This window comes from Physeter macrocephalus, chromosome 1 (genome assembly GCF_002837175.3).
Source record: "Physeter macrocephalus isolate SW-GA chromosome 1, ASM283717v5, whole genome shotgun sequence".
Classification (NCBI taxonomy): Eukaryota; Metazoa; Chordata; class Mammalia; order Artiodactyla; family Physeteridae; genus Physeter; species Physeter macrocephalus.
This window is the reverse complement of record NC_041214.2, coordinates 26,559,821-26,574,942: the sequence shown is the minus strand read 5'-3', so window position 1 is coordinate 26,574,942 and position 15,122 is coordinate 26,559,821. Positions and strand designations below refer to the sequence as shown.

Below are 15,122 nucleotides of genomic sequence, written 5' to 3'. Positions count from 1 at the left end.
TCCGCGTGCCAATGCAGGAGACATGGGTTCGAGCCCTGGTCCCGGAAGATCCCACATGCCGTGGAGCAACTAAGCATGTGCGCCCCAACTACTGAGCCTGCACTCTAGAGCCTGTGAGCCACAACTACTGAAGCCCGCGCGCCTAGAGCCCGTGCTCCACAACAAGAGAAACCACTGCAATGAGAAGTCCGCGCACCGCAACAAAGAGTAGCCCCCGCTCACTGCAACTAGAGAAAGCCCGAACGCAGCAACGAAGACCCAATGCAACCAAAAATAAATAAATAAAATAAATAAATTTTTTAAAAAAAGAATCTTACAATAGTATGTTTCCATTCCCTCCCATTCCTTGTTTTATTGTTGCCATATATTTTACTATTACAAATGTTAGAAATCCCCAAATACGTTATTATTATGTTTGTTTTAATCTGTTAATTTTTTTTAAATAAGAGGGAAAGTTTTTCATACTTATTCACATATTTACCATTTCTAGTGTTCTTCATTCCTTTGGATGTATCCAAATTTCTATCTAGTATCATTTTCCTTTTTTTTTTTTTTAACACTTCACAAATTTGTGTCTCATCCTTGTGCAGGGGCCATGCTAATCTTCTCTGTATTGTTCCAATTTTAGTATGTGTGCTGCTGAAGACAGCACTAGTATCATTTTCCTTTTATCTGAAGGACTTTCTTTATACATTTCTTATAGTCCTGACCTGCTGGTGATGAATTCTCTGAGTTTTAGTATGTTTAGAAAGTTTCTTTTGCCATCATTAAAAAAATTTTTTTTTCTGAATATAGAATTCTTGGTTGACATTTAATACTTTCAAGATGTTGCTCCTCTGTCTTACGCTTGCATTGTTTCTGAAAAGAAGTCCACTGTTACTTTTATCTTTCTTCTTTTGAACATAATTTCTTTTTTCTCTAGCTGCTTTTAAGACTTTCTCTTTATTACTCTAGTGACCTACAACATAAACTCATAAAGACAGCTTAGTCCAAATTTAACATCCATGGTCTTTGTATCATTCATCTATTCTAGGCCTTTTCAACCTCACTTTATCTCATAGGCAGTGGGTGATCTTCTGATGTGACTTCTGAAGTGAGCTACATGCTCACCTCAAGGACAGCTCCCCTCCCCATTTCCACTTTTGCAGATCTAACACACATTTTCCTTCTGCACCTCTCTGCAGTGCTGATAGGCTGGTGCCCTGGAAGTAGAAGCACCATCTTCACAACCCTCCCCACCTACCCTAGCAAGTCCAGTTCTGAGCCAGCTGTAGAGCATGTTGGAGGATGATCAAAAAGGCTCCAGGAGCACTTTGAGGAACAGATTTATGGTTCCTCACCTTTTATCATTGAGGGTCCTGAGTATCTCTACAAAGGAGGAGCTCAGTGAATGAATGGGGAGGCAAGGGACTTGTCAGGGGGCCCGCTAGAAAAGTCAGCTCCAGGGGTCTGTTTAATTGAATATTTACTTGGGGTGGCTTATGTATATGCATTTATGTTGGGGTAAGATTTGGTGATGGAGATTATGGGGCACTAACCACCTGCCTGCCTATGGGCACTGTTCACCCTTGGTACCACGTGGGTCTAGCATCACCTTCAGATTAGCTGGTCCCGGGTCAAGGATATCATGCCTTTTGTTTGTGATGAGGCTTTACCTAGCTCTGCTGCTTAAGTCTATCCCTAAAGGCAGTATCGATGGCTTCTCTGATTTTAAGGCAGGAACCAAATGCTGATTTGGGTGCAGAACCCTGCTGGTTCTCCCCTCATGAACGAGGCCTCCCTCTGACCACGATTCACTGAACAGTGGTCTATAGGGCTGACAATTACTTAAAGCTGACCATTTGTTAGATTTTGCTTTCTGCTCTGACCACACTAAACATGATAGCAGGAACTGGCTACAGAATTTGTTGGGACCCAGTGCAAATGGAAACTCATGGGCCCTTGTTCAAATATTATTAAGAATTTCAAGATGATGATGATAGAGCACTAAACCAAGTGAGGAGCCCTTCTGAGACTGGGGCCCTGTGCAACGCTGGCTGTGTGTGACAGGGGTGTAAATACCACTAACAAGGTGCACCAGTGCCAGGAATTCCTTTCCCGTGTGTTGCTGTTTTTTTTTTAGTTCTGACACTAAATACTTAAATCTCTTTGTTCTCTTTTTTAAAGTTTAAATATTGAGAACTACTGAAAATTAAAACATTTTCTTCGTTTATTTGAATCATGCTTCATGGTTGTTTTCAAACAGACTGCCTGAGTTCACATCCCTGCTCCATGATTTAATCTCAGGCAAGCTAAATAACTTCTCTGTATTTTAGTCCCTCATTTGTAAAACTGGGATAATAATAGTGTCTAAATCAAGAGATTGTTACAGGGTAAATGAGAGCATACATGTAAAGTGTTAAGTATAGTGCCTAAGGCTCCAGCTAGCACCTTTATATGAATTAGAAAAAGAGTCCCTCTGGGCAGATGAATTAAAAGGCACTACCTCTCACCAATGAGTCAGAGGAAGTTACCCCTTCCAGGTCTATGCTTCATGCCCAGGACTTGGCAAACAGAGCTTGGTTGGCTTCCGGCCCCACTCACACCCTTGGAAGGCCCCCTTGTGCCAAGCACAAGTGCTTAAGCATGTGGGTGGCCATGATCACATCTGATGCATAGTGAATGCTCCATAAAACCATAGTTCTTGTGAGGCCTGTGTAGCATAGTGGTTAAATCCATGGCCTCTGGACTCAGACTAGACACAGAATTGTTGAGTTGTAAAGTTTGTCTTCAACACTCTCCACTCTCCTTCTGTGCTTCCCCTTTCTCCATTTCCTTCTTGAAGCATCCCTGCTCTCCCTCATCTTGTCTGAAGGAATTGGACATAGTCAGGCAGCTCAGGAAGCCAAAGCCTGTCCAGTCCTGATTAGACACACTGTTTCCTTGGGAGCAAGACCTTCGAGAGGCAGAGTCTGGCAGGACCATTCAGCCCCAGCCTTGAATTCTGGCTGCTCAATCAATAGAAAATGTGTACGGGAAGCAAGAGAATGGCCTTGTATTCACTACTGACACTAACTGAAATTTCATATCCCCAGCACATGGTAAGGGCTCAAAATTGTTTTATTGATGGTCATAGGATAATTTCTTTCAGTGCAGAGGCCATGTGTTAAATTCCTTTTAATCCCTGCAATGTTAGGCACTTAATATGCATTTAGCAAGTATGAACTCAGAATTAATAGCATCACTGATATTGCATTTTGCAAGATGCTTTCATAGAAACTGCTTCATCCTGTTTTTCCACAACCTTATGAAATAGGTAGAACTGCCCTTTTGAGGCCAAATTTACAGATGAAGAAGGTAAGACCCAAGAGGGCAGGCACATGGCCTGCCCAGGATCACAGGGTTGACAAGAGGTAAAAGCTGACCAGCAACCCAGGCCTTCACCCAGATTCCATGCTCACTCACAATGCCAGAGATTCCCAAAGTCCACTTGGCAGGCCAAGACTAGGACATGAAAGAATTTTCAATAATCCTCAAAGAGATCAGAAAAATAAAGACAGGTAGAGTGTTCCTTTTCGTAAAGCTAATCTTGATTTAAAAAGCTATCCTTTGAGACTGTGCCCTTCCTAATTTTATATAAAAGTATTTGTTCTTTTATAGTGTTGCCAGGTGAGAGTTATTAGACATACTAAAAGGTGCCAAACTGACCTTTGCCTGTTCCCACAACTTATTTGACATTTTACTGGTAGGTAAAATCTAAAAGACTGAGAAGCTCTGCACAATAACACACCATATCCTTTGAATAAATAAATGAGTGGTAGATTTAAGGCAACTAAAAATCCTTATCCTACCAACATACTTAGGAGAGGCATCCAGACTAGAGAGACTAAATTGGGAAAAAAAACTGTATTCCGGATGTCTCCAAATTGGGTCAGTGCCGCATCTTTGGGAGGGAGGTGGGGGAGGGTGGAGAGGACCTAAGAAAAAGAGCATACTCCGAAACAACTGGACTGCGTTTCTTTGAGTTACCACACTTGACACAGCACTATTTTGTTTTGTCATTTTCTCTGGTCAGCCTGATCAAATACTCTGCCCACTTAAGGGAGACTGACCTTGGAAACAATGTCCTGGGAGAAATGGCTGCTGCGGACATACTTGAAGCACTGAGAGCCAGAAAGACAGGTAGGGCATTTTCAGTTTGTGTTCCCCTCCACCTGTCCACGTCTACTCCTTCCCAGATGCAGCGCTACTTAAAACTTGCTCCACTTTTTCCATTAAATAAGTGGCTTGAGCTAAGCGATGACCAGGATCACTGTCACAGGCCGGCCACCATTGTGTCGATGTGCCCTGTGATTTGCACAAAGTTCAGACACTCTTAGGATGTCATATGCAGTCTTTGATCTAGGTAATGAATATTGTTGAAGTGAAAATTTCTCTGTTGCTCTTTCTTTTCTCCCTCTTCTCTCATCCTCACCTATTCTCTGAGGAATTCTCTCCCATTCTCTATTCTTCCCGCAAACCTGACCTGCAAAGATTTCTCCAGGTATCAACTGGAAAACTCAAGTACCAGCCCTCGTAAGATTCTGACGTGCTTCCTGGATCATCAAAGAATGGTTAAAGTGTGACTGGCACACAGACAGCATTAACGGTGTTTTATGATCATGTAATCCTTTGAAAATGAGAGAATCACATATGGAACAAGCTGTTTAGCATTGGCCACACCTGTCCTCTCCTTCACAATACGCATGACCAGAATTAACAATAGCCAATCTCACTGCTGACGGAGAGATAAGGAAACATCATTTTAAATAAAGCCTAATGAAAGACATCATAAACACAGTTGAAAATCCAAATTCAACGTTAACAAAAGCAGGGAGAAATCTTGGGGTGCTATCTGGTAGGTTATGTGGAGAGAATTAAGTGATACAAGCATCCAGTCTTTTATCATTTCTACAATAAAACAGTTTTAGAGACATAATTCTAGATTGCAGTTTTTTAACACTGGCAGTTCTAGAGAGAATTATATTACTGTCTACTTCATTGCCACTTTTAAACTAAAACTACTGTATTGCCATTTCTTAACAGCCGATCAAATGATTCCAAGATTTTAAGATTATCTCTCTATTCTTAGAGAAACAGAACATCTACTTTGTAGTCCATTTGAGTTGAATTCAAACTCAACAGAATTATCCTGTTAAAATGAATTCAAATTTAAGTTTAATTTAGGCTCAATAAACTGATGGCAGGTTGATTTCTTTTGGTTTTTCTTGGCACTGCAGCAACTTTTTCATTACACACTGCACCAGAAGACATTATAAAGCTGTAGGCAGTCTACTGACCATCTCTGTAGTGGGTGCTAATGATGGGTGGTCTCAGATGGTTTGATGGAAAATAATTATCACTGAGTATGTATTTGGAGCTGCAAAACATTGTGCTTGCTTAGTAAATGGTTCAATTTGCATATATAGGAAGATGATCATGAAATACCCACCTGAAAATACTCATCTAAAAAACATTAAAATGTAATTTCTAGTTCAAGAAATCAGTTTTTTCCCAAATGTGGTAGTATATATGAGTAGTTTTAATGCATCCATATTTTGACCCAAAATAACTGAGATATTTCTGATGGAGCAGTTCAATCAGATTGTTGGTTTGAATACCAAGAAAGACTCTTCGAATAGGGTTACCTGGTTGGATTTTATAGGGAAAATATCTTGCCATTTAGCCCTAATGACATCATTTTAAACATTAAAAGCAATTAGTAATATCACTGATTATAGAACTAATGTTCTTCTGATTGCTTCTGTGTTCTTATCATTAGCAAGTTATCAAGCTAATTTCTAATTCTAATTCTACTTCTCTCATGAAATCCAAATTAACAGCCTAAGGTTATTATATTAGCCTGCTAAGGAGTTCTTAATGACCTACTTTTAACGATGGAATACACACAATGAAACCTTCCTCAGAAACATCAGGAACCTCACATGTTTAAAAAAAAGTTAATAAAAAGACAAACTGCTATCCACATCTTACAGGGTTGTTTTTCAACTAATATTTTTAAAGAAAACAAAACAATACTTCAGGATCACTTCATTTATTTATTCTTATTTATTTCATTCACATACAGTTATTAAATGCCTCTTGTGTGCCAGGCTCTGTTCTAGATGTTGGTGAATTGAGCAATGAATTCCTGCCTTCGTGGGGGTTACTTCCTAGTGGAAGACAGACAGACAGTAACAGCAAACCAACAACAGACAGACGGTAAACTAACAACTTCAAAAAGAAGGAAAACATATACTATTGTGTATCAGATGGGGATTCTACTTAAGGGAAAAATAAAGCAAAATAAGGAGATAGTGTGTGTATGTTGGGGGCTAGGGGCTGCAATTTTAGTTAGGGCTGCCAGGGAAAGCTGTACTAAGAAGAGACATTTGAGTGAAGACCCAAAGGAGCGAGGGAGCAAGCCATGTAAATATCTGTGAATGCACATTCCATGTCAATGGAACAGCAAGTGCAGAGGCCGTAAGGCAGGAGCCTACCTGGTGTGTTCTAGTGACAGTAAGGCGGCCAGCATGGCTGGAATGGGGTGAGAGAAAACGGGAAAGTAATAAGACAAGAAGTAAGCATGGAGGGCAGGGGACCTTTAGTTTTTAACTCTATTGAGACGGAAAAGCATCTGAGAATTTTACGCAGAGGAGTGACCTGATCTGACCCACATTTTAACAGGACCATTCCAGCTCTAAGTTGAAAACAGACTGGAGGGGAGGCAAGGGCAGAAGCAGGGAGACCAATTAGGGACTTTTCTCTGGAAAGATTAAACAGCCTTTCAGCAGACCCAGGACACCCAGCAATGAGGGTGAGGCGAGAAGCTGGAGAGAGGAGGAGAAAGGAAAATTCTACACATTTGGGATTCAGCCTTTCCCTTCACCCAAGCCTTCTTTGTCTGCCTTGCTTCCAGAAGGCTGACAGCCATGTAGAAGACTGGGGTATTCTTTGAGCAACTGAATAGCCCCAGAGAAAGGAATTCCAGATGCTAACAGCTGGCCACTCCCTCACCATTCAAAGAAGCCTAGCAGGTAAGCAAGCCCTGCACATACACAGGAGCTTCCTGTCAGCCTTTGGAATCCTCATGGTTCACTGTGAACAGAAATCTGAGAATCTCCAGAGATGTGAGGCAATTGTCCAACACAGGAAACCACACCTGAAACAGAACAAAAGAACCCTGAAGATATAGAGACAATGCAGAAAATTTTAAAAAGAAATTAGTTCTAACACCCTCAGTGAAACAGAAGATAATGCATCTATAAAATAAGAACAGGCTGCTATGAAAAAAGATTACAAAAAAAATTTTAAGTTCTTAGAAAGTGAAAATGATAGCCAAAATTAAAACTTCAAAACAAATGTTGAAAAATGAAGTCAAGAAAGTCTTCAGAAAGTTAGAACAAAAGACAGGGCGATGAAAAACCAGTGAGAAGATATAAGCAACAGGATCAGCAGTATCTAACTCACAGTTTCAGAAAGAGAGAACAGAGAAAAGTGACAAAAGGGAATTATCAGAGGAATAAACAGAGAACTTTCCCAGAACCAAGGGGCGTAAATCTGCATACTGAAAGAGCCCCCTGAGTCTTCAGCACAGTGCATGATAATCATGGCATCTCAGAATGCTAGGAATAAAGGGGAGATCCTAACAACATATGAAAAGAAAGAAGATTGCGCACAAAGGATTGGGAGTCAGAAGGACCTCAGACTTCCTAACTGAAAGCTAGAGGCAAGGAGCACAGCCATGGCAGCTCTGTGAGAACTCTGCACATTCCCAACTCCTCACCAAGTGTGAGCATAAACTAAAGATGTTTTCAGCTCACAAGGACTCAAACTCCGTACCTCCTCTATATCCATTCTCAGGAAGCTTCCAGAGAAGATGCTTGAGCAGAATGAGGGAATAAATCACAAAGACAAAGAATGCAGAATCCAGAAATCAGGAGAATCGATACAAAAAAGTAGAAAAGGGAGTCCCAAAAGATGGTTGAGGGTCAGACCTAGTCCAGACGGGTCAGAAAAATTGAGGACTTTGGAAATGGGGAATATTGCATTAAAAATGGAATTAATAAAGCATTGGAAATGCTTAAGTATTTTGAAAGAAATGATGATATGTATGTGAGAAATAAAAGAAATTGGGGGAAATATTTCTAATAGGTACATTAAAAACTATGCAAATGAAAAAAGGGGCAACTATTAAATCAGGCAAAAGAAAGTTATATAAGAAAAAGAAACACTGTGAACAAAATATATATGATCATACCAATGAATCTAATGTGTTGATTTAACTAAAAATTGTGATGTATCTCTATTGAAAGGTTTGCTGAGAGAAAGTGACAATAGTAAATATGTAAAAATTTAAATGGAAATATTGATAAATAATATAGAAGTACTTTGAAGTAAGGCAGTAAACATGAAAAACAGCTGAATGAGTTGAAAGTGGTTGTCTCTAGAGAAGAGTGCTGTGGATGCTGAGGTGGGGGGGAGGGTCTGCTGATTTTCATTATAAACTTTTTAATCCCTATTTAATTGTTTAGCTATCTGTATGCATCGTTTTGATCGAAATATTTTTAGGGAATCGAAACGTGCATAGCTTTCTCACCATGCCATTCATTGTTCTGTAACTCCATCTCAATATCTAATTACTATCTTAAGTCATCTCAGCTTCTGCTAAGGAACTGGAGCATTGAAGAATGAGTAGAACTTCATAAGGAGAAGAAGTGAAAAGGATGACCGGAAGTGTGGTGTTCAGGGAACATGACAGTCTTCTGTGGGTTTGGGTGCCACACGAATCCTCTGAGGCCTCAGTTCAAGTGGCCTCCAGCCCCTGACACTTGTCACAGCCTGAGCCACAAATCCCACACTCCCTCCTGACCCCTCCTCAGTAGTCAAGACTTTGGACCTTGTCTTCCTATTGAAGACCTCGTCCTCCTCTGCTTTGGACCCATCCTTTTTTTTTAAACTCTGAGGTTTGTTTCTCTCCTTGACTATGATTTATACTATTTGCTATTAAATTCTGCATCAGGTAGAGATGATGCTTGATTACATGTAACAGAACTAGCTACAGTGGTTAAATCAAGTAGGGGAATATTAGGCAGGTAACAGACACTCCACCATGTCGTCCGTGTCCCAGGTTTCCCCTCTCTTTCTCCACCATCAGCCTTAGCAAGTGGCTTTTACCCTCATGGTTGCAAAGTGGCTGTTTCGCCTGTAGCCTCCCATTTCAGAAGGAGAAGGAAGGGACAAGGAGAAAGTGCTTGTACCTGTATGAGAAAATCTCAGAAATCCCCAGCATAGTTCTGCTTATGTCTAGTTGGCCAGAATTGTGTCACATGCCCACCCCTGATGCCAAGGAGGACTGGAAAAAATAGATTTTATTTTCATCTGGGCACATTGTTGCCCTAAAAAAGAGTTCTTTTAGCAAAGAAGAAGAGAAGGAAAAGATATCAGGCAGGGAACTGGCTGTCTTTGCCTCAAACTCTTTTAGAGTGCTATAGATGAGTCGGCCAGTCCTTTGGACTGTAGACATTGTTAAAGGCCCTTGAAGCCAGCGACCCCTCCAGAGTGGCCCAAGTGAGACACCAGGGTCTTTATTAGACATTCGGCATAGCCCCTTGAGTCGGCTAGCAGACCTGCATCTGCATAAGCTGCTGCTCTACGAGGGAACATGGAAGACACACACCTGGGCCAAAAGTAGACCCAGGAAACACGAAGGGCTACTGCACGACCTCCCGCTCTAGGCACGCCCCTGGAAGGTGACTACCTTAGATTTTATTCTGGACCAACCCCTCTGTGGAGTATCAGAGCAAAGCCCCACCCCATTAACACACACCCTGATTTTCCATGATGAGCCATATGGGATGGAAGGACCCCCTAGCACACCAAGTACCAATAAGCACTGCTCACCAGAGGAAAACATCCAACTAGGATACTGACTTTGCTTCTCTTCCAGGCACAGGTGTACCACCCAGACCCTCCGTGAAGCGGATTCTGGCACTTTGCAAATCCTGAAATTACAAACCATATTGTTTTATACCTCCAAGTCCCTGACCCTCCACCACCCCTCACCGTGCCCAGCCTGATCCCACACCCTTACAACCATTTTCATGTTTCAACCTCAATTCAAATCCAGGTTGTTACTTGTACTTCTGAGCAACTGGCTGTAAATCAGTCACTCATGACCCCCTCCTTGGTTCGATTAATTTGCTAGGAAACCAGTTTACTAACTAGATTGTCAGTTTATTACAAATAATATTAAGGTATATGAATCAACAGCCAAATGAAGAGATATGCGGGGCGAGGTCCCAAACAAAGGAGCTTCTGTCCTTGTGGAGTCTGGGACCTGGCACAGTGACACATAGAATTGTTCTGTTTCTCCAACCTGGAAGTTCTCTGAACCTCATCCTTTTGATTTTTACGGAGGCTTCATTACATGGGCATGGCTGATTAAATCACTGGCCATTGGTGATTGGTTTAACCTCCAGCCCCTCTCCTCTCCCCTCCCTGGAAATCAGGGCATGGGACTGAAAGTTCCAACCCTCCATTCCTGGTTGGTTCCCCTGGCAACCAGCCCCACTCTTTAGGGAATTTCTGAAAGTCACCTTATTAACATAAACCCAACCAGTGGTAGAAAGGGGCTTGTTATGAATAAGAAGGCACGCATTTCAACTTGATGGCTCTAAACCATTTTCAGGAATTGAGGACACACAGATGCTGCCATTGCTCTTATCTCTCAGGAAATTTCAAGGGTTTTGGAAGCCGTGAGCCAGGAACCATGAACAAATACCACAAGAAATGCATATTCCTCATAGATATTTGGTCATCCAAATGACCAAATATATATTTCTTATAAATCAAAATAGCACAGGTCCATATAGGAAAATCAGCAAGACATCTTGGTTTCAAGTTATACAAAACCAACTAAAACTGATTTCAATACCAAAAAGAATTTATTGACTCAAATAATGGAAAGTCCAGGGGTAGTTCTAGCTACAGGTTCCCCTAGAGTCAGGGATTCAAATAATGCCACCTACCCCCACCTCCTCAAAGTTCTGCTTCTGTGTTGACTTTATTCACAGGCAGGTTCTTCCCACAGAGTGGCAAGTAGGACAGCACTAGCCAGAAGTTTACAATCTGCCTGTTTAATCTCAAGAGCCTTTCTCTTTACTTTCATTGGACCATCATGAGTCACATGCACTCCTATTGACCAGTCACTGTGCCAGGGAGAAGAAATGCATGAATTGGCCAGGTCTGAGTTATATGTCCACCTCTGGAGGGCAGGGGAGTGGAACCCCAACGGAAATTCAGGGTTCTGTTCCAGCAAGAAGCTACAGTGGAAGCTGGGCAAGCACAAACAAAAGATGTCTGCTGAAGATGGAGAGCCAGTAATGTTATCAGACTGATGAATGACAAGATCAGAATTTTGCTTTTAGATGATTAATCTGGAAGCAGGGTCCAGGATAGATTTGGGATTGTGGAAGTCTGAGGTTAGGAAGACCAGTTAGAAGGCTACTGGAATCATCCAAGATATGATAGTGGGAATGGAAAAAGAAAGGACTAGTATAAGAAGTTATTACAGAAATAAAGTAACTATTATGATCACTCACATCAAGAAGATATAAGGAAAGGGTATGAGGTGAAAGGAAAGTTGCCCAGTTAATAAGAATGTGGGAGAATGCCCCGCTCAGAAGCCTAAGACCCGGTCCATCAAATGGAATTGTGAGATAGCCTACCCAGTTACTATCATGTTCTTCCTCCTCTCAGGTAAACTGCCAGTCTTAAAAATTACAGTCACTCCCCAGATCTCTTCAGACACCTTCAGATCTATTTGGAAAAACAGCAAGAAATCTAGTATTACCCATCAAAAGAAGAAAAAGGCATGCTCTTGATATCTATGCCTGCGAGTAGCAGCCACCAGGGGGCACTGTATGGAGCCTGGGCACTTTGCTGGTATAGATGGTGCCATGAGTAGCACATTATGGGCTTGATGAGATCATAAGCATTTGGGTTCGAGATAACACTCCCCTAAAGCATTGCTCCATTCCTGATGGACGATGATTGTACCAAGGGACAAGCAGGAAGAGAACAACATAGTTCTCTCAAAGATTAGTGCAAAGTCCTCCTCCTCTCTTCAAACCTCCACCAACCCGAACACACACACACACCACACACACACACCAACACACACACACACACACACACACATCCTGGTTCCCGTTAGCCTATTGTGGATCTGAAATGGTGGATTTACCTAAACTCTTTATGAAGCTGTGCTACCTCTTGGGGGGGGTAATTGTTTACATATGCTTACTCTCTACTATATAAAGTTGAACTTCCTTTTTTCTTTTTTTCTATTTATAATTTCCTGTTCATTTTTTCACAGGCTAAAAACTGAATATGGACACCATATAACCATATGGATTCTATCTATTTCCATGGCCAACTAGACATGCCTGGAAATATATTGCTTGTTCTATAATATTTTTCACTGTAACCAAACCTCTTTCAAGTTCTAAAATTTGATAAGACTCTTTTATGAAAGTTTAAAGTAGTTCTGTCATGCTTGTCATTTTCTAAAATGTGGGTTTCACAAGTATGCCTTAGTAAAAATAAGTGGGATTCTTCTCTTGTGCATGTGAAATTGATAATTTGAAGGAAGTCATGATCTTTAAGAAAGAAAGACTCTTCTTTCATAAATATATCTATGGTTGGGAACAATAGGAATTTGGGGAAATAATAACCATTTTCTAAAAGACAACATCCCTAAAAATGGGGATCTTCTCCCAAATGAGGAAACTTCTGCTCACTCTACCCCCTACCCTCATTAAGATTTCAGAAAGCTCCATGGGAAATGCAAGAGGTGTCATTGATCAATGTACGGATGATAAATTGGATTTGTTAAATTGTACATGATGCAGGGATAAAAAGCATAGATTGGGCAACTAGATGAACCGGAATTCTCTGTGGAAACCTGCTGCTTGACAGGTGACTTTGGGCAGGTCAGTTAACCTCACTGTGCCTCAGTTTCTCCTTATGTAAGATACAGATAAGAATGGCACCTATTTCATTTGGTGAGCATTGAATGAGGTAACACATCTCAAGTATTTTAGGAAAATACCTGTTTCATAGTATGTTTTCAAAAATAAATATTAATGGCTGGTATTATTGTTGTTAGAACTGAGTGACTCCAGTTATTTCACTTAGAATAGCTACACAAGAAAAATAGAAAAAAAAACACTTAAGATCTCTTCATTTTGAAGTTAAAAACAAAAACAAAAACTGTCATTCATTCTATGTACAATGTAACAATTGCTGGCAAGTTCCAGGCACCCAACTAATTGTAGAGGTGAGGATGAGTACAGTAAATTATGTCCACTCTTGAGGATCTTAGCATCTAGCAAGGAAGACAAGATCCTCATACATTAAAAGTAAACATTAGAGCATGAGCTGAAATAGTATAAATCATTAGTCAGGGTAAGGAAGCCTATAGGGTAGTGACATCAATTTAACAAATCTCTAGAACTTATATATCCAATGTATGAGGCTTCCTGAGAAATTGTTTCCACTCAATAAAATAATAATAGTAACTTTTTAAAGATTTGCCACCGACATCCACTGGTGGGAGTGTAAAATCTGTGCTTATTTAGGGGTCTATGGCAATGTCTATCAAAATGAAAAATACATAGCCTTAACTCAGGCATAGTACTTCTAGAAATGTACCATATATATATATACTCACACATGTGCAAGGAAATATGTATAAAGATGTTCACTGCAGCACTATTAATTATACATTGGAAACAACTAAATGTCTCTCAACGGTTCTAAGAGAAATAAATCACAGGAGATGTATATAGTGGAATTCTATGCAGCCATCAGGAAGAATAATGTGGATATGAAAGTGCTTATATGGAGACATGCCCTAGTCATACTATTGAACAAAAAGAGCAGCCTGGAGAATAAAATGTGAAAATTTCATATTACAAATGAATTAATATGAGTCAGCAACTTCACTTCTGGGTTTGTTGCAGAAAAGAGAGTAGGGCGCGAGAGGAGGGTCCCATCCCAGGTCTCAGGTGAGTCCCTGGGATGGCCGCCAAGTGTGGGTTCTTGGCTTCACACAGGAAAGAATTAAAGAGTGAGCCATAGTAAAGTGAAAGAAGGTTTCTTCAGGGAGATACACACTCCACAGACAGAGTGTGGCATCTCGGAAGGCAAGAGAGGCAAGAGGGTGTGGGGCTGTCAGTTTTTATAGGGGTGGGTAATTTCACAGGCTAATGAGTGGGAGATTATTTTAGCCATTTTGGGGAAGGGGTGAGGATTTCCAGTAACTGGGCCACTGCTCACTTTCTGACCTTTTGTGGTCGTCCTTGGAACTGCCATGGAAGCTGGGGTGTGTCATTTAGTGTGCTGATGTGCTACAATGAGCGTATACTGACGCTCAAGGTCAAGTAGAACTCGACTCAGCCATCTTGGACCTAGTTGGTTCTAATCAGTTTATGTCATGCCCTTGGGCTATGTCATTCTTTTAAAGGTTGTGCCCTACCCCCTTCCTGTCTCAAGTTTATATCCAAAAGAATTGAAAGCAGAATCAGGAAGAGATAATTGTACACCTATGTTCATAAAAGCATTATTCACAATAATCAAATGATGGAAGCAACCCATGTGTCCACTGATGGATGAATAGATAAGCAAAATGTGGTAAATACATACAATGGAATATAATTCAGTCTTAAAAAGGAAGGAAATTTTGACACATGCTACAACATGTAGGAACCTGGAGGACATTATGCTAAGTAAACCAGTTACAAAAAGACAAATACTATATAATTCCAATTATATGAGGTACCTAGATTACTCAAACTTAGAAACAGAAGGGAGAATGGTGGCTGCCAGAGGGAGGAGGGGGAAATGGTGAGTTGTTTAATGGGTATAGAGTTTCAGTTTTGGAAGATGAAAAAGTTCTGGACATTGGTTGATAACAATGTGAATGTACTTAATACTACTGAACTGTACACTTAAAAATGGTTATGATGGGGCTTCCCTGGTGGCACAGTGGTTGAGAGTCCGCCTGCCGATGCAGGGGACACGGGTTCGTGCCCCGGTCC

The 15,122-nt window shown here is 40.9% G+C and overlaps 1 long non-coding RNA gene and 1 other non-coding gene across 2 annotated transcripts in view; both read right to left on the bottom strand.

The window, feature by feature from the left end:
* Window positions 1–545: 545 nt before the first annotated feature.
* On the bottom strand, window positions 546–652 carry LOC112067049 (U6 spliceosomal RNA). The gene has a single exon (XR_002893051.1). It is a non-coding gene; the product is annotated as a U6 spliceosomal RNA (small nuclear RNA).
* Window positions 653–6,064: 5,412 nt separating this feature from the next.
* The window catches only part of LOC112067044 (uncharacterized), an 11,488-nt gene continuing 2,430 nt past the window's right edge, over window positions 6,065–15,122 (bottom strand). The window contains exons 2-4 of the long non-coding RNA XR_002893043.3: window positions 11,748–11,838; window positions 9,922–10,022; window positions 6,065–7,180 (exon numbers count right to left, since the gene is read on the bottom strand). This is a non-coding gene — a long non-coding RNA (uncharacterized lncRNA). The remainder of the gene's footprint in view (window positions 7,181–9,921; window positions 10,023–11,747; window positions 11,839–15,122) is intronic.